Raw genomic sequence first — 21,435 nt, 5'->3', positions numbered from 1 at the left:
AATGCATCCTTTAATAACTTGAGCAGCATGGTAAAACTCTTTCCAGACCATCCATTCAAATATTTGATATGAAATAAATGAACAAGAAAAGAAATCTTAGAAAATTTTGTACAACCCGGATATAATTCTTCGTCTGCATCTTTCATTAAGGTGTGATAACGAGCTGTCTCATCATTAGATGTATGTATGGGCTCCTCAAGATGCATACGTTCCGTATGCGTACATCCATCAAACATCCCAACTGTTTCTTGTATACTACTGGATTCTCCTAAATTTTGAACATCAAATCCAAAAGCATCTGTGATCAAACCCCTTATATCATCATCTCTTGCAGAATTGTCTTCTAGGCTAGTGGATCCGCAATGAGTCAGGGGTTGGTTACATGATGATGGCAACATAGATTCTCCATGAAAAATTCAGTCGGTATAACCTCTTAAAAAACCATTCCATACCAAATGTTCTTCAACATTTTGTGGATCTAAAGAAGAACTATTTACACATTTCCGACATGGACATAAAATCTTTCCATTCAAACTACTTTTCTCCATACCAAATTTAATGAAGTCATGAACTCCATCTAAATATTCTTTACTATTCCTTGGTTTATTTATCCAACTTTTGTCCATTGTAGGATAAAACTGATCGAACTTGCAATTTATCTAAAAATAAAAAAAAATTATACAATCTATATTAATGCAATGAGTAAAAAATATCAGTCATTTCATAAAATCCAAAAAAATAACAACTACATAAAGTTTACATAGTAAATGCTTGCTATCATCAACTAATAGGTAAAGAAGGTCCTATCCCATTCAGAAAATGCATTAATTCTATAGGTCAATTACAAAAATCAAATGATATGCAACAAGAGTCGAAAAAAATTTCGGCAGCATTTCTCCTTAGTTCTTCCGTATAGGAAGAACAAAAGGAAAATACCATCCGAAATTTTTTTCGAACCCTCAGCATACCATTTGATTATGGTAATGACCTATAGAATTACTCACATTTTCCAAACTGTCCATACTGGACAATCAATTGATCAATGTACATAATTCTTTTATCCGTACAAAAATAAATAAATGTACGGATACAATAGAATATGTACATTAATCAAAAGACGGGTCTACGTTTCTATGGAATGCAATTTTTCTAGTACCTGAAAATACTAGGGACAATATACCAGGTTCATTGTCTGTGCATTTGCATAGAAATTATTATCATAACATGATAGATCAATTTTCTACGCTACGGAAGCAATTAATTAATTAATAAAATTTGAGAGCACGCATCAGAAGGTTCTAATCTATATTTTTGTCACCTGTGAAAGAATGTATAGTTTTCAGATAACTTCTTTACAAATAATAAAAGAAATGTTGTGCAAAAAATACTGTCTATCTACTATGCTGTGGAATGCAGGTAGCTGTGCATGCTATGGCAGTCAAGTATGGAGGCAAGTTTGTTGATATATTTCTTAAAGCTACAATCCAAATCCTAACAGTTTTCAAATGATTGATGGTAGGACACTGAATGATGAATATTTCTCCAGCATTTGACTTCTTACATGACCATTTCCAAGAACACAATGACATTATAATTCAAACGGTAAGATGCATCTTGCTTCCCACTAGTTGACAATGTCAAATCATCTTCATATCATACTCTTTTCTCGCCTTAATAATGTGTTGCAGGTCAGAGAGCTTCAAAAGGCAACAAGAATTATACAGACCTTGTGTTCTGAGGCCAAGGTATGATTTTATTTGTGCAACTAGCTGTCTTTGACAGATCAGTATCTCTCCGTCTTCACTGGAATATCATTATCACGCAATGTTCCTGCTACTAAGAGGTCTTTGGAGCGCTTTGTGTTCCATGTCAAGGCTTTGTTACACAATACCTCAAGTGGGTGCAGTTTTTGGATGGGTAGGTTCATAATCATATGGACATAGGCACTTTCTGTTTCATTTCCACTATCATCCTGTCTCCTCATATGACACATTTAAGCATTTTTGTTGGTGTGTGTTCATGCTCATCACAGTCCTTCCATATTATCGACTCAGCATCAGAATAGGTGGTCATGTACACTGAATCTTACCTTGTGTCTAACCATCTTCTTTATAACAGGCAATTTAAAACACAAGGATTTAAGTGGTCATGTGGTAAGTTCCCAAGTGTATGACAATGGAAATGATGACATTAATAGAGAAGCAGAAAATCTAACGGAGGCAGAGCCTAGGGTTCTTTCTGACGATAGCAGCCAACGAGATGATGGGAACTGAATGTGACTTGGACCTACTCATGCATCAAGTTTTTTGTATATAAATTCTAAGCATGAAAATACACCTAGAATAGTTAATTATTTTTGTGACCTTTTTGTTTTCCCTTGATGAAAATTGGCATCCTGTCCTTCATTTGCTTATGTTGTTCATAATCATAATCCATTTGGACAAGAGAAATAAAATGGTGTTAATCAAACATTTCTACAGTCTCATGGTAGACATAACAAATTTTTTTTTTTTTTTTTTTGTGTGTGTGCACTGTCTTCGTTGTTTCCTCAAACAAAGCATTTATCAGAAAACTCTCTTCCTTGTTTCCTCAAACACAGCATTTATCAGAAAACTTCCTCTACAGGCGCACTCAACATCAGATTCTTCAAACCACATCAAAGAAGAAATCCATCATAATACAGTCGGCCAAACTTACGGTAATGGATGCATAAAGCCTAATACATAAAAGCAACACGATACAGGGGGCCCAAAGGATACAAAGCCAAACCAAAATCCATCAAAGCAATCGTACAAATCTTCAGCCAAAGGATACATTCAACCACACAAGCTTCATCACCGGTAAAATTAATCCAAACTCGTCAATCACTACCAGTTCATGGAAAAGTAGGCATGGGAGAGGTAATGCAGAAAAGTACCTCAATTCTCAGACGCTGAAGGCCGGGGAGTCGTTGTTGGAGACCTTCGGGTAGCTAGTGATGACAGCCGACCAAGAAACAAGTAAATTAGGGTTAGGGTTCCGGTCAAGGGGTGAGACTAGACATGAGAGAGAAAAAAATAGAAGGGAAGAAGAGATCAAACCTCGGAGAGACGAGAAAGCACCGGTGCCAGCAAGAGGAAGAGCTCGAGAAGCGGAAAGGACAGCCTTAGAGGGATCGGAGACGGGATCGAACGATCGTAGACGGGATCGAGCAGCGGTGAGGAAAAAACGAGAGGAGAAGTCGGCGCCGGCGATCGTCGGCGACAGGAAAAGGGGGACGGCGGCTGCGCTGCTGGCGGCGGAGATGGGGTCGGCGGAGATGGGGTCGGGTGGAAAGGGGCGGCAGTAGATGGATTAGGGCACGAAAGGTCGGGGTGTTAAACGAACCTAACGACGCTAAAAAGCGTCGTTAAAGATCCTTATTTAACGACGCTTTTTCTAAAAGCGTCGGCGTTGACAGTTTCAAAATTACGACGCTTAAAAGCGTCGTTAAGAAACGACGCTTTTTAAAAGCGTCGGCAGGTCAGCGCAACCTGCCGACGCTTTCCGAAAGCGTCGGCAAAAAAATGTCGGGAAATTCATATTTTCTTGTAGTGATATGTCTCTTATTTATAGAAATGAAGGGATATAACTTTTCACAAAAAATCATTTACTAAGAAACACATTCTTACAAAGAACTAAACGACACAACCTTACAAAGAGATACATCTCTAATCTAAAAGATACAACCTTCCAAAGATACATAACTTTTCAACAAAAGAAATTAAGAAAATAACAATAAAGAAGCTTATAGTCTAACAACATATGCCAATACTTAATCAGAGGTAAGTGAACCATAGAATTCTTGGGCAATAGGAGCCCATATTCTCATATCATCCTCCTTTGATAAGTGAGATAGTAATATAATATTGTAGGGCCCTTTGGATAACTCCTTGGAGGAATGTGCTTCCATAATTTGAAATAATTCATCAATTATTTTCTATCCAAAATGACTTGTTAGACTAAATTCAACCACTACTCTTGTAGGATTTACTAATACCTTGGAGGGATAAAGCAACCATCACCACTGTCATGGTCAACCTTTTTTATTCCATTTTACTTCTGCTAGTCCATCGCTATCGACGAAGGGTCCTTTGGCCTGTACCAGGTGCTTTAGCTTCTTCACATAAGCTTCATAGCAAGGTAGGTTGAAAGAATCCATTTCTTGAGTCCTCATCAATTAGACCATGGTTAACGACATTTTGCTTTTAACAACATATTAAATATTAATGCATAAACTGAGATTGATTTAGGCCTAAAACATTTTATCCGGAAAAGGAAAGTTACATACCCTTGATACCATGCGGAAGTCAATGCATATGCCAATTCATCCCACATGCAATAGCATTCTTCAATGCATGGATCTTATATATATAACACCCAACTTAATTTATTAAAAAAGAATAGAAGCATACAGAGCACAGAGTTACAAGGTGGTATAATTCATCCATCAGAACAATTTTTTCTTATCATGACTCAAGTAAAGAAGTAAAATACCTATGAAAGTATCCAGAATAAGCTCTTAAGCACAGCAAAGGGGCTTGTTCTTCATAGAGGGATGTTGTCTAAAGCCATCCTTTGAATCTTTAGCCCTTTAGGGACCTGCTGTTAACGTTATTACACTCGTAAAATAAATTATAAAAGAATCTTCTTTATCTCTATGTCTAGAAATATAAGTTATTCACAAATATTTACTCTTAGATGTATTGTAACTTGAGTTACACGGTGGTGGTCCATGATATTTGGTTAAAAGTTTAAGGCACAGTTTACGTCCTTGAAAGAAGTGTAAAATATGATGCAAAGTATTGCCTTGCAGGCTTTTGGACCGATCCGAATTTGGTGAGGATCAATCGGGTCATGTTGATACCTACCGTTGGTGGTTTTTTAGACGTGTAACTATCTTCTTTTGTTGAATGGACGTGGTATGACCCTTCTATTGAGTATATTTAACATATCCCTTCATTTTATACTCAATGGAAATGCGTCCTTTGGGATTTGGTTAGTTTTTTTTTTAGTCAAAACATTGTGACGGTTCCAACCATCATGTAGATTGATCAAAGAGACACATTGTGCATTATAGAAGAGTCATGCGCTACAGACAAAACTTTTAACTTTTGACATTCTTTTTCGTGCCTTTGTATTCCTTTGTTCTACCAAAATAGCGTGTGAACGTTAAAAGAAAAATCTCAAGGTGTGCTGTCCTTTTAATTTTTGGGGCTTCGTTGTATCTCGAAAAGTGTATTGCCATACAATTCCAACAGCATCTGTGGTAGGCGCAATAACACTTCAGAGAAAGTGATCACGTCATGCCTCGAAGCAAAATTTTAATCCCCATGTTACTCCATTTCTTTTCTAACATTTAACATTTCTAAAGTGTTATTGCAATGGAGTCCGGCGCGAATGTTGCCCTCAAGTTGATGAATCAAGACTTCAAATTGGATCACTTTGATAGCTCGCAATTCAATGGATGGAAGGATAAGATGCAATTCCTTCTCACTGAATTGAAGGTATTCTATGTGCTGGTGACCGCCACTCTTTCCCCACCAACCGAACAAGACATGGTGGAGATGAAGAAAGAGCGTCTTAAGCGTGAGGAAGATGAAGTTCGCTACAGAGGATACATCCTCAACACTCTCTCTAATAGGCTTTATGATCTCTTCAAGTCCTACAAGTCGCCTAAGGAGATATGGGATGCTCTTGAATTCAAGTACAACATCGAAAAGCAAAGAACAGATAAGCTTCTTTCTTTCTCTCAAGTAATTAGAATTCAAAATGGCTGATAATGTTTCCATCATAACTCAAGTCGATGAATTGCAAATCTTGGTGTCTAAACATAAAGACTTGAAAGTCGAGGTTTCTGAAGCATTACAGGTTGCTGCGATTATTTCCAAACTCCCAGCAACCTAAAATGACTATAGAAGGAAGTTGTTACACTCTTCAGAGGCATTTACGTTGGAGCAATTATTGAAGCACATTCGGATTAAGGAGGAGACTAGGCTTCATGAGAGGTCTCAATCAGTTGATAACGCTTCCAATATGAATGCCATTGAAAAAGGGACCAAGAGGAAAAGTAATATCCAAAATTTTGGAGGAAATTAACAAGAGGAAAGACCTGGACACTTTCACAAACATGGAGAACTTGATTTGCTAGAAATGCCAGAAGGTTGGACACTTGAAGCGGGATTGTAAATTCAAGAAAGCAAGGATGGATGGTGCCGCAAACATGGTGGATACCAAGGTTAAACCTTTGGTTGCCATAGTACTGTCTGAATTCCACATTGGAATGGTGACGGAGCCGAATATGGCTACTGCGGTTAAGTCCGTTGATTGATGGTATGATTTTGGAGCAACAATTCATGTGTGCAACAACAAAGCATAGTTCAAGAAATTTGAAGAAGTTGTTGAGGAAAGGAAGGTGCTCATAAGCAACCAAGATACCACCAAGATCCTTGGAAAAGGGACTATAGAGCTGCAATTTACTTCGAGAAAGAAGTTGACTCTTGTTGGTGCAAAAATCCGCTTGCGCCGGAGAAGCTGGAGTCGAGGAAGTCGCGGTCGCCGCCGGGACCTGCAAAGGAAGTCTAAACTGGAGGTGGGGTTGCTCCGGCAAGACCCTCCGACGTTCAAGTCAGTTCTCTGCCTCAACAAGAATGGAGTGCTCGAACGGAGAATTTAGCAGAGTTTTTAGATAAAAGATGAGAGCTTAGAGAATAACGTATCTGGGTCCCCCTTTTTATAGGCGGAGGAGGTAACGGATTGATGGCGACGTTTGTAACCGCCTGTTAGTGCGCCGTTAGGGGTTAGAAGGGGTCTGTTATGAGGAGTAGTGGAGTGGGACCGTGGCCATTACTATGGCCTGCCACGTGGAGCCTGTTGTAGATAGTGGAGCGGCGTCCGTTGCCGCCAATTGCCAGGGAGTAGTGGAGTCACGCAGCACCCGCCGCAGGGAGTGGAGCAGAATCATGGCCGTTAATACAGCCTGTCAGGGAGTAATGGGGTCGCGTAGGGTCCGCCGCAGGGAGTGGAGCAGGATCATGGCCGTTAAAACAGCCTGTCAGGGAGTAATGGGGTCGCGTAGGGTCCGCCGCAGGGAGTGGAGCAGAATCATGGCCGTTAAAACAGCCTGTCAGGGAGTAATGGGGTCGCGTAGGGTCCGCCGCAGGGAGTGGAGCAGGATCATGGCCGTTATTGTGGCCTGGGAGTGCAGATCCATCGGCTGAAGCTCGACAGTGGTCGGAGCTGATGACGGAGTTCGGCTCCCGTAGGAGTCCGGGCGGAGTCCTCTCGGAGTTGAAATCATGGGCGGAGCCCGGCTCCCGTAGGGATCCGGGCGGAGTCCCCTGCAACTAAAGTCAGGTGCAAAGTCCGGCTCCCGTGGGAGTCCGGACGGATCTTACCGGCAATCGAAGTTAGCGACGGAGCCCGGCTCTCGCGGGAGTCCGGGCGGAGTCCTCCTTGCGATTGAAGTTGTCGTCGGAGTCCGGCTCCCGTAGGAGTCCGGACAAAGTCTGTCTGCAGTCGTTGGAGTCGAGGGCGAAGCCCGGCTCCCGCAGGAGCCCGGGCGGAGTCTTCCTGCGATTAAAGTCAAAGGCGAGGTCCGGCTCCCGTAGGAGTCCGGACGGGGCTTACCAGCAGTTGATGTTGAGGATGGAGCCCGGCTCCCGTAGGAGTCCGGGCGGAGTCTACTTGCGGTCGAAGTTGTCGGCGGAGTCCGGCTCCCGTAGGGGTCCGGACGAAGTCTGTCTGCAGTCGTTGGAGTCGAGGGCGAAGCCCGGCTCCCGTAGGAGCCCGGGCGGAGTCTTCCTGCAATTAAAGTCAAAGGCGAGGTCCGGCTCCCGTAGGAGTCCAGACGGGGCTTACCAGCAGTTGATATTGAGGATGGAGCCCGGCTCCCGTAGGAGTCCGGGCGGAGTCTACTTGCGGTCGAAGTTGTCAGCGGAGTCCGGCTCCCGTAGGGGTCCGGACGAAGTCTGTCTGCAGTCGTTGGAGTCGAGGGCGAAGCCCGGCTCCCGTAGGAGCCTGGGCGGAGTCTCCCTTTGAGGTCGGCATCATGGGCGGAGTCGTTGATTCTGTTGAGGACTTCGACTGGGGGTATTTTATACCCAACACCAGTCCCCCTACTTTCGAGTTTGAATTTCGAACGAAGGAAGTACAGAGAGATGGGCACAGCCGAAGTCGTCCCCTCGAAGCCTGCGCACTGCCGCCCCCAGATATTTTAGCATTTAATGTGTGCACGTCAGAGCCCTTTTTCTGGTTAAGGCGACCTGAAGAGTCTTTTTGGAACTCCCGCCGAAACGCGATCCCAAGCGCCGCGCTACGGAAATTTGCGAACAATCAACCCTCGATAGCGGCGAGTGGGACATGCGGGACACGTGGTACGCACCAGTTGGCCTAGGAACACCCGCCGCCATAACTGTGCTATCGAAGATCCGTCGGCTATTTAAACCCCCTACTCTCCCTTCGTGGCTTCATCCTGCCGATAGGACGGCACCTTTCTTTCGCCTGAGAGCCTAGCTACTCAGTCACTTCCTCCGCACCGGTCCTTGCCGTCTTCAGCCCCTCGATTCTTCTCTGAGGGGTTCCCACGTCATGTCCTCCACCCCGGAGGCCATCCTCGAAGGGATGTCTAGGGCTTGGAGAAAGGCGAGGAGGAGAATAGTGGCCGGTGAGTTCTCCGGTCACCAAGTGGCCGCTGAGGATCCCCGTCGCTTCAAAGGGGGCTCAAGGAAGAATTCCTTCAACAACAGGGGTTTGATAACGGGGGCCGCTGGTAAAGGTATTCTGCCCGAGAATTTCGAAGTAGCAAGGCGGGGTGATACCGGTCAAGAGGGCAGAGCTGTTATCACAAACTGTGGCGGGATCCTTGATGCCGTCGGGGTCGAGGGACCAGAAGTGGTCGGCGTCGACGGTGGGGCAGTAAAGCTCGTTGCGGGGGCGGTGGAAGTAGCGCATGCCGACCTTGCCGGAGCATTTTGGATGACGGCTGTCGCGGAGCATTCGGAGATGGAGCATATCTCTGGCGTCACCGCTGCCTCCAAGGTGACTCTGGCTCTTCTTGAAACAGGTCTTCGTCACTGCTGCCGTTGCCCTTACCGCCCCCGGGAATCTATCCCACCCTTTTCCCCCTAGGGTTGGGACTTCGGAGATGGAGCGAAGCGAGGCGGGGCGAGAGCCGATAGGTCCGTTACACGCACTGGAGAACGCGGCTGAGAAGGAAAGAGACGGGAAGAGGAGTTTGCAGCTTGGAGCGGCCTCCGGTATATCCTTTCCGAACCGTGTTCGTGAGACTTGCAATGATGTATATCTTTTTTTTTTCTTGACCCACCGGGTCTTGTAACGTATATCTTGTTAGTTGAAAAATGAAAAGGAGATTTTGTTACCTTGTCTGCATCTTGCATCGAATAGTTGTCTGTCGAACTTTTTCATTTTCCTTTCCTCTTTCTTCCTCCTTTTCTTCTTTTCTTTTTCACATCGTCCTAAGGTCATCGACGACCTCTTTTATTCGTGTAGGGTTGTTATTTGTTGAGCTCCTTTTCGTTTACGCCGTTCGAAGATACCCGATTGTCATTTTTCCGTCAATGGCTGCAGGTTCGCTTGGGGCCATTCGGGCCCGGGGTCCCTCCTAGGGCTTGAATTCGGGGATCCGAGCTTCTGTTGCCCTAAGGAAGTTGCCACATTTTGCGTTGAAAGCTTCCTGGAAGGCTGGGACTCCCGATGGGAGCCTCAATCCTTGCTGTGTCGGGATTTTCTATGCACCTCGGGCATTGTTTGTTTTTCAATCGTTGTTGATGTGGTCCATCGCCTTTCTTTTTCATTTGGAATCTTTCTCCGCTCTCAGCGAGGCTACGGGAGTTTGGCTCCCGTAGGCGAAGTCGAGGTGAAGTTCGGCAGCAGTTGAATTTGGTGATGAAGTCCGGCTCCCGTAGGAATCCAGATGCAATCCTCCCTGCGATTGGGGTCGCGGACGGAGTCCGGCTCCCGTAAGAGTCCGGGCGGAGTCTTCCTGCAATCAAAGTAGGGTGCGAAGTCCGGCTCCCGTGGGAGTCCGGACGGAATTTATCAGAAATCGAAGTTGGCGATGGAGCCCGGCTCCCGTGGAAGTCCGGGCCGAGTTTACCACCGGTTGAAGTGAGTGACGAAGCTCGGCTCCCGCAGGAGTCCGGGCCTTCGATTTTGCTTAAGCTAGGGCGAGGTTTTTCCTCCTATCCTTAGCAAGGCTGTGGGGTGCATACGGGCATTGCGGGGCCTCTCCTCCCATCCGATCTAAATGGAACCGGACCTTCGACTTTGCTCGAGTTAGGGCGAGGTTCTCCTCTTGTCCCTAACAGGGCTGTGGGAGCGCATATGGGCGTTGCAAGGCCTCTCCCCCCATCCGGTCTAAATGGAACCGGGCCTTCGACTTTGCTCAAGTTAGGGCGAGGTTCTCCTCCTGTCCCTAACAGGGCTGTGGGGGCACATATGGGCGTTGCAAGGCCTCTCCCCCCATCCGGTCTAAATAGAACCGGGCCTTCGACTTTGCTCAAGTTAGGGCGAGGTTCTCCTCCTGTCCCTAACAGGGCTGTGGGGGCGCATATGGGCGTTGCAAGGCCTCTCCCCCCATCCGGTCTAAATGGAACCGGGCCTTCGACTTTGCTCAAGTTAGGGCGAGGTTCTCCTCCTGTCCCTAACAGGGCTGTGGGGGCGCATATGGGCGTTGCAAGGCCTCTCCCCCCATCCGGTCTAAATGAAACCGGACCTTCGACTTTATCTAGACGAGGTTGCCCTTTTATTTTTGATACAGTTTGTTTGAATTGTCCAAAGACATATGGGTATGCGATTTTTGATTAAAATGAAGTTACTGGTAGTACATCCGTAAGTTTTCTGAGCTCCACGTCGCGGGAGGTCGGCTCCTCCGAGTTCCTTAAGATAATAAGTTTCGGACCGGACTACTTCTTTGACTTCATAAGGTCCCTCCCAGTTTGGGACGAGTTTCCCTCGGTCCTGAGGTTGCGAGACAGCGGCTCGTCGAAGCACTAGGTCTCCTGCTCTAAAGGCTTTGTTCTTAACCCGGGCGTTGTAATATCGAGCAACCTTCTGTCTGTAGGCTACCATCTGAACCTGAGCTATCTCCCGTCTTTCTTCCAATAGGTCAAGGTTGGCTCTAAGACCTTGCGAACTTTGATGTTCGTCGAACGCCACGACTCGTGCCGACGGGAGTTTAAGCTCGATGGGGATGACGGCCTCCGTACCGAAGGCTAAAGCGAAAGGGGTCTCCCCCGTGGGTAGCCTCTGAGTGGTTCGATATGCCCACAACACATGATAAAGTTCATCTGCCCAAGTTTCCTTCGCTTTTTCAAGCCTTGTCTTAATCCCCTGCAAAAGGGTTCTGTTGGTTACCTCAGCTTCGCCGTTCGCCTGGGGATGGGATACTGATGTGAAGTTGTGGGAGATGTTTAGATCTTCACAGAATTCGGCGAATTTTGCTCCTGCAAACTGTCGTCCATTATCAGTGATTAGGGTTCTAGGCAGACCGAACCTACACACGATCGATTTCCAGACGAAATCTTGAACTTTTGCTTCCGTGATTTTTGCTAGTGGTTCGGCTTCAACCCATTTGGTGAAGTAGTCGATCGCTACGAGGAGGAACTTCCTTTGCCCAGATGCCATGGGAAAAGGGCCAAGGATATCCATCCCCCATTGTGCGAAAGGCCATGGGGCACTCAAGGGTGTGAGTTCGGTGGTGGGCTGTCTCTGGATGTTGGCGTATCTCTGGCATCGATCACACTTTTTGACATATTCAATTGAATCACGATGCATCGTTGGCCAGTAGTATCCCTGACGTAGCAGCTTGTGGGATAAAGATCTAGCTCCCAAATGATTTCCGCAAATCCCCTCATGTACTTCCCACAAGGCGTAGTTAGCTTTCGAGGGCCGGAGGCATTTCAAGAGGGGCAAGGAGTATGATCTTTTGTACAATTTGCCCTCATAAAGGATGTATCGGGAGGCTTGATTTCGGAGCTTCCGAGCCTCCTTCGCATCCTGGGGGAGAACTCCATCTCTGAGGTAGGTTGTCAGCGGGTCGACCCAGCTGGGCTCGTAGTCGATTTCCATTACGGGCCGCGATTCTTCTGTACTCGGGTATTTTAGAACTTCAAAGAGGATGCCTTTGGGCAGTTCGGCCAGAGCCGATGTCGCCAGCTTGGAGAGAAGATCGGCTCTGGTATTCTCCAGCCTTGGGATCTGTCTAATGTTGAAGTCGCTAAAGGCGGGAGCGAGCTCCTTTACCTTCTCAAGGTATTTGGCCATATTGTCTTCCTGTGCTTCGTAATTCCCGCTGACTTGCCCCACCACCAGCTGAGAGTCACTGTGCACCCGGAGTTGACTTATTCCCAGCTCTCTGACGATCCTTAATCCTGCGATCAGAGCTTCGTATTCCGCTCCATTGTTTGTTGCGGGAAATTCGAAACGCAGAGCGTACTCCGCGATGACACCCTCCGGGCTGACCAGGATCAGGCCTGCACCTGCACCCGCCATGTTGGAAGATCCGTCCACATAGAGGGTCCAAAAGCAATCGGAGGGATTGGCCTCTTCGTTGGGGGAGTTAGGTTGAGACTTCAGGTCGTCAACTTTGCTTTGCTCAGGTTCGGCCTCCTCTGGGATGGTGCACTCTACTATGAAATCTGCCAGTATTTGGGCCTTTACTGCTGGTCTAGGTCTGTAGTTGATGTCAAATTCTGTGAGCTCAATCGTCCATTTTGCCATTCTTCCGGAGGTGTCAGCCCGGTGCAAAACCACCTTGATCGGTTGATCGGTGAGTAGCGTCATGGTGTGCCCTTGAAAGTAGGGTCGGAGCCTCCGAGCTGCAACCAACAAGGCGTAGGTCAGTTTTTCTAATTTGGTGTACCTGGTCTCGGCGTCCCTCAGCGCGCGGCTAATGTAGTAGACTGGTCGCTGGACTTTCGTTTCTTCTTTGACAAGGACGGCCGCGAGGGCCATGGGAGAGACCGCCAGGTATAAAAATAGTTCCTCTCCAGGTTCAAGCTTTGCCAGCAGCGAGGGTGAGCTAAGGTAGCTTCTTAACTCTTCGAACGCCTGTTGGCATTCAGAGGTCCAACAGAAGTTCTTCGACTGCTTGAGTGTTCGAAAGAAGGGCAAGCACCGTTCGGCCGACCTCGCAACGAAGCGATTAAGAGCCGCTATCCTCCCTGTGAGACGCTGAACCTCTTTGATCGACTTCGGGACAGTCATCTCCTGGATGGCGCGAATTTTCTCTGGATTGGCCTCAATCCCGCGCCCTGATACCATGAAGCCCAAGAACTTTCCTGAGGTTACTCCAAAAGCACATTTAGTTGGGTTCAACTTCATTCTATACTTTCGGAGAGCGTCAAAAGTCTCCTCGAGGTCGGCGACATAATTTCTGGAAGACTTGCTTTTTACGAGCATATCGTCCACGTAGACCTCCATGTTTCGGCTGATCTGCTCCTTGAAGATTTTGTTCACCAACCGTTGGTAGGTTACGCCCGCATTCTTGAGGCCGAAAGGCATGACCCTGTAGCAGTAAAGGCCGCGATTAGTGATGAAAGCTGTCTTTTCTTCATCTTCCGATGCCATTCTAATTTGATTATAGCCGGAGAATGTGTCCATAAAAGTGAGGAGCTCATGGCCTGAGGTCGCGTCCACTAGTTGGTCGATTCTGGGAAGGGGATAGCTGTCCTTTGGACAAGCCTTATTCAGCTTTTTGAAGTCTATACACATCCTCCACTTGCCGTTTGCTTTTTTGACCAGAACAACATTGAAAATCCAATCAGGATAATTGACTTCTTTAATGAATCCGGCCTTGAGGAGCTTATCCACTTCCTCGACTATCGCCCTCTGCCTTTCCGGGGCATGACTCCGGATTTTTTCTTTCATCGGTCGATACTTTGGATCGACGGCCAGATGATGCTCCATGACTTCCGTGTCAATCCCCGGCATGTCTGCTGGAACCCAAGCGAAAACGTCCGTATTTCTTCGTAGAAAATCAATAAGACGCGTCCGCACCTCCTCCCCCAGGTTGGAGCCAATTAGCGCCACATGATCCGCGTTCCCATCATTCAAAGGGATTGGTACTAGATCTTCGATTGGGCCGCCCCTCTCTTCAGTGAGGTCATCGCGAGCATCTAGTCCATCGACGGGACAGGGGTCAGCCTGATCGCTTCTTTGCAAGGTGATGTTGTAGCAGTATCTGGCCAGGGCTTGGTCTCTCCGGACCTCTCCGATCTCCTGGTTGGTGGGGAACTTCAACTTCAAATGGTAGGTCGAAACGACAGCTCGGAGAGCATTGAGGCCGGGACGGCCAAGGATTGTATTGTAGGCGGATGGCGCCTTCACTACCAAGAAATTCACCAGAGCCCTGGATTGCTTTGGATATTGACCCGCGGCCACAGTCAAAGTTACCATTCCTTCCGTCGGAATGACATCACCGATAAACCCTACCAGGGGGGAGCAAATCGACCTCAGATGACCGCCAAGAGTGGACATTCTTGAAAAGGCGTCGTAGAACAAGATGTCGGCCGAACTTTCGTTGTCGACAAGAATGCGACGGACGTCGTAATTTGCTATATTCAAGGAAACCACGACTGCGTCATTATGAGGGAATTGGACTCCCTAGGTGTCTTCTTCGGTAAAGGTTATGGGTTCTTCAACCTTTTGCCGCTTGGGGAATACAGCCGGTATGTTGGTTGCCTCCTGCCGGGATCCCCCCGAAATGGTGTTGACAGAATCCGATAGAGGCCGATCGTCCGGCCACTCCTTGTTGGCGACCATAACCGGAGGTAGTTGTGCGAATGCCTCGCGAGAAGGCATCGGATGAGGAAAGGAGGAGTGGGTGCTGGAGGAGACGGTCGGAGGCGGCTCCGTTGAGCGCTCCTTTAAGAACAAGGGAACTGCGAAGGTTCAGCCCTCCTTCTAGCGCCAATCCTGTTGGTGCAAAAATTCACTTGCGCCGGAGAAGCTGGAGTCGAGGAAGTCGCGGTCGCCGTCGGGACCTGCAAAGGAAGTCTAAACCGGAGGTGGGGTTGCTCCGGCAAGACCCTCCGACGCTCAAGTCAGTTCTCTGCCTCAACAAGAATGGAGTGCTCGAACGAAGAATTTAGCAGAGTTTTTAGATAAAAGATGAGAGCTTAGAGAATAACGTATCTGGATCCCCCTTTTTATAGGCGGAGGAGGTAACGGATTGATGGCGACGTTTGTAACCGCCTGTCAGTGCGCCGTTCGGGGTTAGGAGGGGTCTGTTATGAGGAGTAGTGGAGTGGGACCGTGGCCACTACTATGGCCTGCCATGTGGAGCCTGTTGTAGGTAGTGGAGTGACGTCCGTTGTCGCCAATTGCCAGGGAGTAGTGGAGTCACGCAGCACCCGCTGCAGGGAGTGGAGCAGAATCATGGCCGTTAATACAGCCTGTCAGGGAGTAATGGGGTCGCGTAGGGTCTGCCGCAGGGAGTGGAGCAGGATCATGGCCGTTAAAATAACCTATCAGGGAGTAATGGGGTCGCGTAGGGTCCGCCGCAGGGAGTGGAGCAGGATCATGGCCGTTAAAACAGCCTGTCAGGGAGTAATGGGGTCGCGTAGGGTCTGCCGCAGGGAGTGGAGCAGGATCATAGCCGTTATTGTGGCCTGGGAGTGCAGATCCATCGACTGAAGCTCGGCAGTGGTCGGAGCTGATGACGGAGTTCGGCTCCCGTAGGAGTCCGGGCGGAGTCCTCTCGGAGTTGAAATCACGGGCGGAGCCCGGCTCCCGTAGGGATCCGGGCGGAGTCCCCTGCAACTAAAGTCAGGTGCAAAGTCCGGCTCCCGTGGGAGTCCGGACGGATCTTACCGGCAATCAAAGTTAGCGACGGAGCCTGGCTCTCACGGGAGTTCGGGCGGAGTCCTCCTTGCGATTGAAGTTGTCGTCGGAGTCCGGCTCCCGTAGGAGTCCGGACAAAGTCTGTCTGCAGTCGTTGGAGTCGAGGGCGAAGCCCGGCTCCCGCAGTAGCCCGGGCGGAGTCTTCCTGCGATTAAAGTCAAAGGCGAGGTCTGACTCCCGTAGGAGTCCGGACGGGGCTTACCATCAGTTGATGTTTAGGACGGAGCCCGGCTCCCGTAGGAGTCCGGGCGGAGTCTACTTGCGGTCGAAGTTGTCGGCGGAGTCTGGCTCCCGTAGGGGTCCGGACGAAGTCTGTCTGCAGTCGTTGGAGTCGAGGGCGAAGCCCAGCTCCCGTAGGAGCCCGGGCGGAGTCTTCCTGCAATTAAAGTCAAAGACGAGGTCCGGCTCTCGTAGGAGTCCAGACGGGGCTTACCAGCAGTTGATGTTGAGGACGGAGCCCGGCTCCCGTAGGAGTCCGGGCGGAGTCTACTTGCGGTCGAAGTTGTCGGCGGAGTCCGGCTCCCGTAGGGGTCCGGACGAAGTCTGTCTGCAGTCGTTGGAGTCGAGGGCGAAGCCCGACTCCCGTAGGAGCCCGGGCGGAGTCTCCCTTTGAGGTCGGCATCGTGGGCAGAGTCGTTGATTCTGTTGAAGACTTCGGCTGGGGGTATTTTATACCCAACAACTCTTATTAATGTTCTTTATGTCCCTGATGTTAGAAAGAATTTAGTGTCCGGAAGTCTTCTCGGTAACAGAGGATTCAAAGTAGTCCTTGAGGGCGAGAAGCTAATTTTTAGTAAGAACAATGTGTTTGTTGGAAGGGGGTATGTAAGTGATGAAATGTACAAACTTTCTGTTAATGAAAATGTTGTTTCCGTTTATACCGTTGAGTCTCTTTCTTTATGGCATGATCATTTAGTATAAGTGAATTATGATTCTCTGAAATTTATGTCTAAATATGGTATGATATCATTCAAGGATATGAATTTTGGAAAATATAAAATATGTATTCAAGCAAAAATGACTAAGAAACCTTATCTTAGGATGGACAGAAACTATGAGATGCTTGAACTTGTACATTCTGATGTGTATGAGCTGAATGGTGTGTTAACTAAGGGTGGAAATAGATATTTCATTATCTTTATTGATGATTGTTCATAGTATGTACATATTTATTTGATGAGGTCTAAGGACCAATCTTTTGATATATCCAAAAGGTATAAACCCGTAGTGAAAAATCAGATCGGGAGTAGAATCAAAATCTTGAGAAATGATAGAGGTGGAGAGTACTTTCTCTCGAAATTCTTTCACTTTTGTGAAGAGAATAGCATTATACACCAAGTGTACCATATATCCCACAATAAAATGGATTGGCTGAAAGAAAGAATCAAGCACTCAATGATGTGGTTAATGCCATATTGCTTAATGCAAGGTTGCCAATGAATTTATGGGGTAAAGCCATATTGACGGCTTGTCACATGCATAACAGAGTACTCTCAAAGAAAAATAAGTTCAGTTTATATGAGATATGGAAGGTAAGAGTGCCAAACCTGAGTTATCTTAGAGTTTGGGGTTGTTTAGCATATTATAGAGTCCTAGATCCAAAAAGAACAAAGTTGGGACCTAGGGCACTAAGGAGTATGTTTGTAGGATATGTTGAGAATTCCAAAGCATATCAATTGCTTGATTTGAGCTCAAATATCATTGTAGAATCAAGAGATGTAGAGTTTCTTGAGGATAAGTTCGTACAGGACTTGGATGATGATGAGCAAACAAAAACACATATTGAGAATACTCTTCCCACTGGTTTGTTTGGTGAAACAAGAAAGGAAGTTGACATTCCTAGTGCACCTAGGAGGAATCAACAGTTAAGAAAGGAAAAGGATCTCGATCTGGATTTTATCTCCCCTAATGCTGTTGCATTCATTGTCGAGGGAAATAGGGATTTCTTGATTCAAGAAGTTGCGGTACTTCTCAACATGGAAGAAGATCCAAAGAACTATAAAGAAGCAATGGTATCAAGAGATGTTAAATTCTGGAAGGAGGTAATCAATGATGAGATGGATTCCATCTTGGGAAATAATACTTGGGTATTGGTTGATTTGCCATCTGGTTCTAAGCCTATAGGATGCAAGTGGGTATTTTGGAAGAAATACAATACAGACATATCGGTACAAACATACAAGGCCAAGCATGTTGCCAAGGGTTTTAGGAAAAAAGAGGGTGTTGATTACTTTGACACTTATGCACCGGTGGCTAGGATTACATCCAGAAGAGTATTGTTTGCTTTGGCCTTGATCTATAAGATGTCTATCCATCAAATGGATGTTAAGATGGCATTCTTAAATAGTGACTCAGATGAAGAGGTGTACATGGAACAATCGAGAGGTTTTGTGTTGCTTGGGAATGAGAATAAGGTGTGTAAATTGGTTTAAGTCCTTGTATGGGCTAAAACAGACCCCTAAATAGTGGCATGAAAAGTTTGATTCGCTGATCTTGTCAAATAGATTCTGATATAATAGTGCAGATAAATACATCTATTCTAAGTTCACCGATGAATATGGAGTGGTAGTGTATCTCTATGTAGATGACATGCTGATTATAGGGACTCACATGAAAGGTATTATTGAGACTAAGGAGTTTCTATCTTCTCAATTCAAGATGAAAGATATTGGAGAAGTAGATACTATCTCAGGGATTAAAGTCAGGAAACATGATGACAGTTATGTCCTGTGTCAGTCACACTATATTGAGAAAGTGCTGGAAAAATGCAGGCACTTGAAAATTAAGAAATTTAACACTCCATGGGATCCTTCAATCAAACTAACTATGAATACCAAAAGGTCCATTGCACAGCTGGAGTACGCTAGCATGATAGGTACTTTGATGTATGCCATGCATTGCACGTGATCGGACATTGCATGTGCGGTGTGTATGCTCTCCAGGTACATGAGTAATCTTGATACTATGCATTGGCGAGAAATACATTAAGTCCTTGTTAGAAAATGTGTCCTAAAATCTATCATATGGACGATTATATTTTTTTTATAATATGTATATAAATTATTGATCGATAAATAAAAGTTATTTTGGCATTATTCATGACAAAGATATATCTTCCTTGTTAGAACTCTTGTGTTGTGATGAAGTTCCTAGAACTATGAAATAATCGATAAAGAAAGATTTATCGTATAGTTCTTAAATATGTTCACGATCAAATAATACGTCATTAAAAAATAATGATGTTTATCGAGTGAAGATCATTGTGTGTCATATAGGTTAGTTGTCCTCTTAACCAAGAAGTGTAGAGACATTGGTATGGTATACAAATGAGATATAGGAGTACATCATCACTGAACAAATGACTCACCTGCTGAGTGCTTTGCTGTCAAGAGCTACTCATGAAGCATATGGGCATAAGTGTCCCTTAAACCTGAGATCACCATAGTAACTTGCAAGCAACTCACTGTACTTTGATGTCGGACTATCTGTATTTCTAATGCAGTGATGGAAGGCTACTGGGTACAATCAAGTACTTACAAAATCTGTGTGTAGATCAAGATGGGATTGACCCTTCCGGATTATAGGAGCTAATGCATTGCTGTATTTTAATTTAGTAAAATCTTAATCAGGATAATCCATGTGATGGATTTGAAAGGTTGAAATACAATATGAATGACTCTTTCAGGATTGACAGTTTAACCCTAGATCATTCTAGAGCATTCAGGATCAAAGGAATAAATTATGTAGTAACCATATGCATAGATTTCTGAATATTGTCTTACAAATATTTATCCTATCTGAACATCGAAAATCATTGCTAGATAATAACTTTGATTAGTACAGAAAACGATTTCTGTGCTATCGATTTAATATTCTAATCTATGCAGCTATGCATAAAGTCAAGCAACGTAAGAAAAAATTGATCTATGTCTATATGTTCAATTTGAAAGTACATGATTTGATTGAATATATAAATTAACTTAATTGAGAATTAAGTTATGGGTCATACAGGATTAAACAGTTGATTATATCTAGCTAATACTAGACATGAGGTTTAAGTTTCATTTTCGAGATGAACAAGATTTGATCTATGATCCAAGGAGTCTATGAAAGATTGAATTTAAGTGATCATAAATTTTAGATTAGATCTGATTTAATTAGACTTAATTGAGTTAAAAAATCTAAGTTGGACTTAGTCCTCAATCCTAAACAGTTTAGGATTGATAGTCTTTTCGAAATTGATTCGAATCAGGATCGAATTGGATTCGAATTGATCCATATTGGGATTAGATTCTTAAAATCCACTTTTACTGAGACTCTCGCTCCTTATGGCTGATCAAGATATGGTGGGGTGCTGGTTGTTGCCACCCCATACTTGGGTGTAGGCATGGGTGCATATGGATGCCTAGTTAGGCGCCTATCCTATCTCCTTTAGGATTTCTTCTTAGATAAGTGATGAATTAATTCAAAACCTGTTTGAATAGGAATCCTAATCTTATGGGTCATCAAGAATCATCTATAAATAGGAAAGACTGATTGCTGTCGTAGGTGGTCAAGAATAAAAATCAACTCAAACATATAGATAGGATGAGTCGAGATCATTTCTCCGAAGATCTAGGACGATTATTTTTCTTTTTTTCGAAGAAGAAGAAATAAAAGAGAATTGACTGTAGAAGGATTAAAAAAATAAAATAGTAAAAATTTAATTGTAAATATAAATTAATTTGTGAAAGAAAATAAGTCAAAGAGATAACCCAGAAATTCTGAATCTACCATGCAAATTAGATTTATTTTATTTTTTTTATGTTGCAATATTAATTCTTGTGATTAGGGTATTAGTATAGCTTATCTCTAAGGAGTACGGACTGTATCAGTAGATCACGGCTCGTCCTATTAGAGTATAAACTATCTAAATTTAATTATAAGATATAAGATTTAATCTAACATACCACGATCTATCTCACGATCTATCTCTCCTAGGTACATACCATATGCAGAGATCATGGCACATTAGTAGATGGTTTAGACCGTGTAGGCTAAATCAATACCTCAGAATAAAAAGATATAAAATAAAAATATAATTTTATTGTATAAAAATTAAATACAAGAAAGAAAATAAAAATTTATTTACAAGCTTCATCGTATTCCTAGATTGAAGGAATTTAGCCACGTATCAAGATCTCTAACTCCATATTCTCCTCTTTTTCAAGATCCAAAATAATAAAATAAAAATTTTATTTTGCTTCCACTCTTATTCCTTCTCTTTGCTTCTGCTGCTGTTCGCCCGATGCTTGTTGCTGCCGCTTGCCCGATGCTTCTATTGATAGGTGCCAAGCTTTTTATAGCCTTCGTAGTGTCCCCGCATTCAGACCATCTGTGGATTCCTAAATCATTTCAAATTCATACTTGAGTTTATTTCAAACTCTTCTTCCATCACGACATGAAACGTCGCTATGCACTGCTCCGTAGACCGGCTCTAACTCGCGCACCTTAGCAAAGCCCACTTCATGCCCAAGTCGTGAACTGTGTCGTGCATACACCACCAGGATCACA

General features: G+C 45.1%; 1 long non-coding RNA gene across 1 annotated transcript; it reads left to right on the top strand.

The window, feature by feature from the left end:
* Positions 1 to 1,818: 1,818 nt before the first annotated feature.
* Positions 1,819 to 2,465, top strand: LOC140853390 (uncharacterized). Its single transcript, XR_012136432.1, has 2 exons — positions 1,819 to 1,917; positions 2,119 to 2,465. It is a non-coding gene; the product is annotated as an uncharacterized lncRNA (long non-coding RNA).
* The last annotated feature ends 18,970 nt before the right edge of the window (positions 2,466 to 21,435 follow it).

Source organism: Elaeis guineensis, chromosome 13 (genome assembly GCF_000442705.2).
Source record: "Elaeis guineensis isolate ETL-2024a chromosome 13, EG11, whole genome shotgun sequence".
Classification (NCBI taxonomy): Eukaryota; Viridiplantae; Streptophyta; class Magnoliopsida; order Arecales; family Arecaceae; genus Elaeis; species Elaeis guineensis.
Note: the sequence above shows the minus strand (reverse complement) of the source record. Positions and strands in the feature narration are given on the sequence as shown.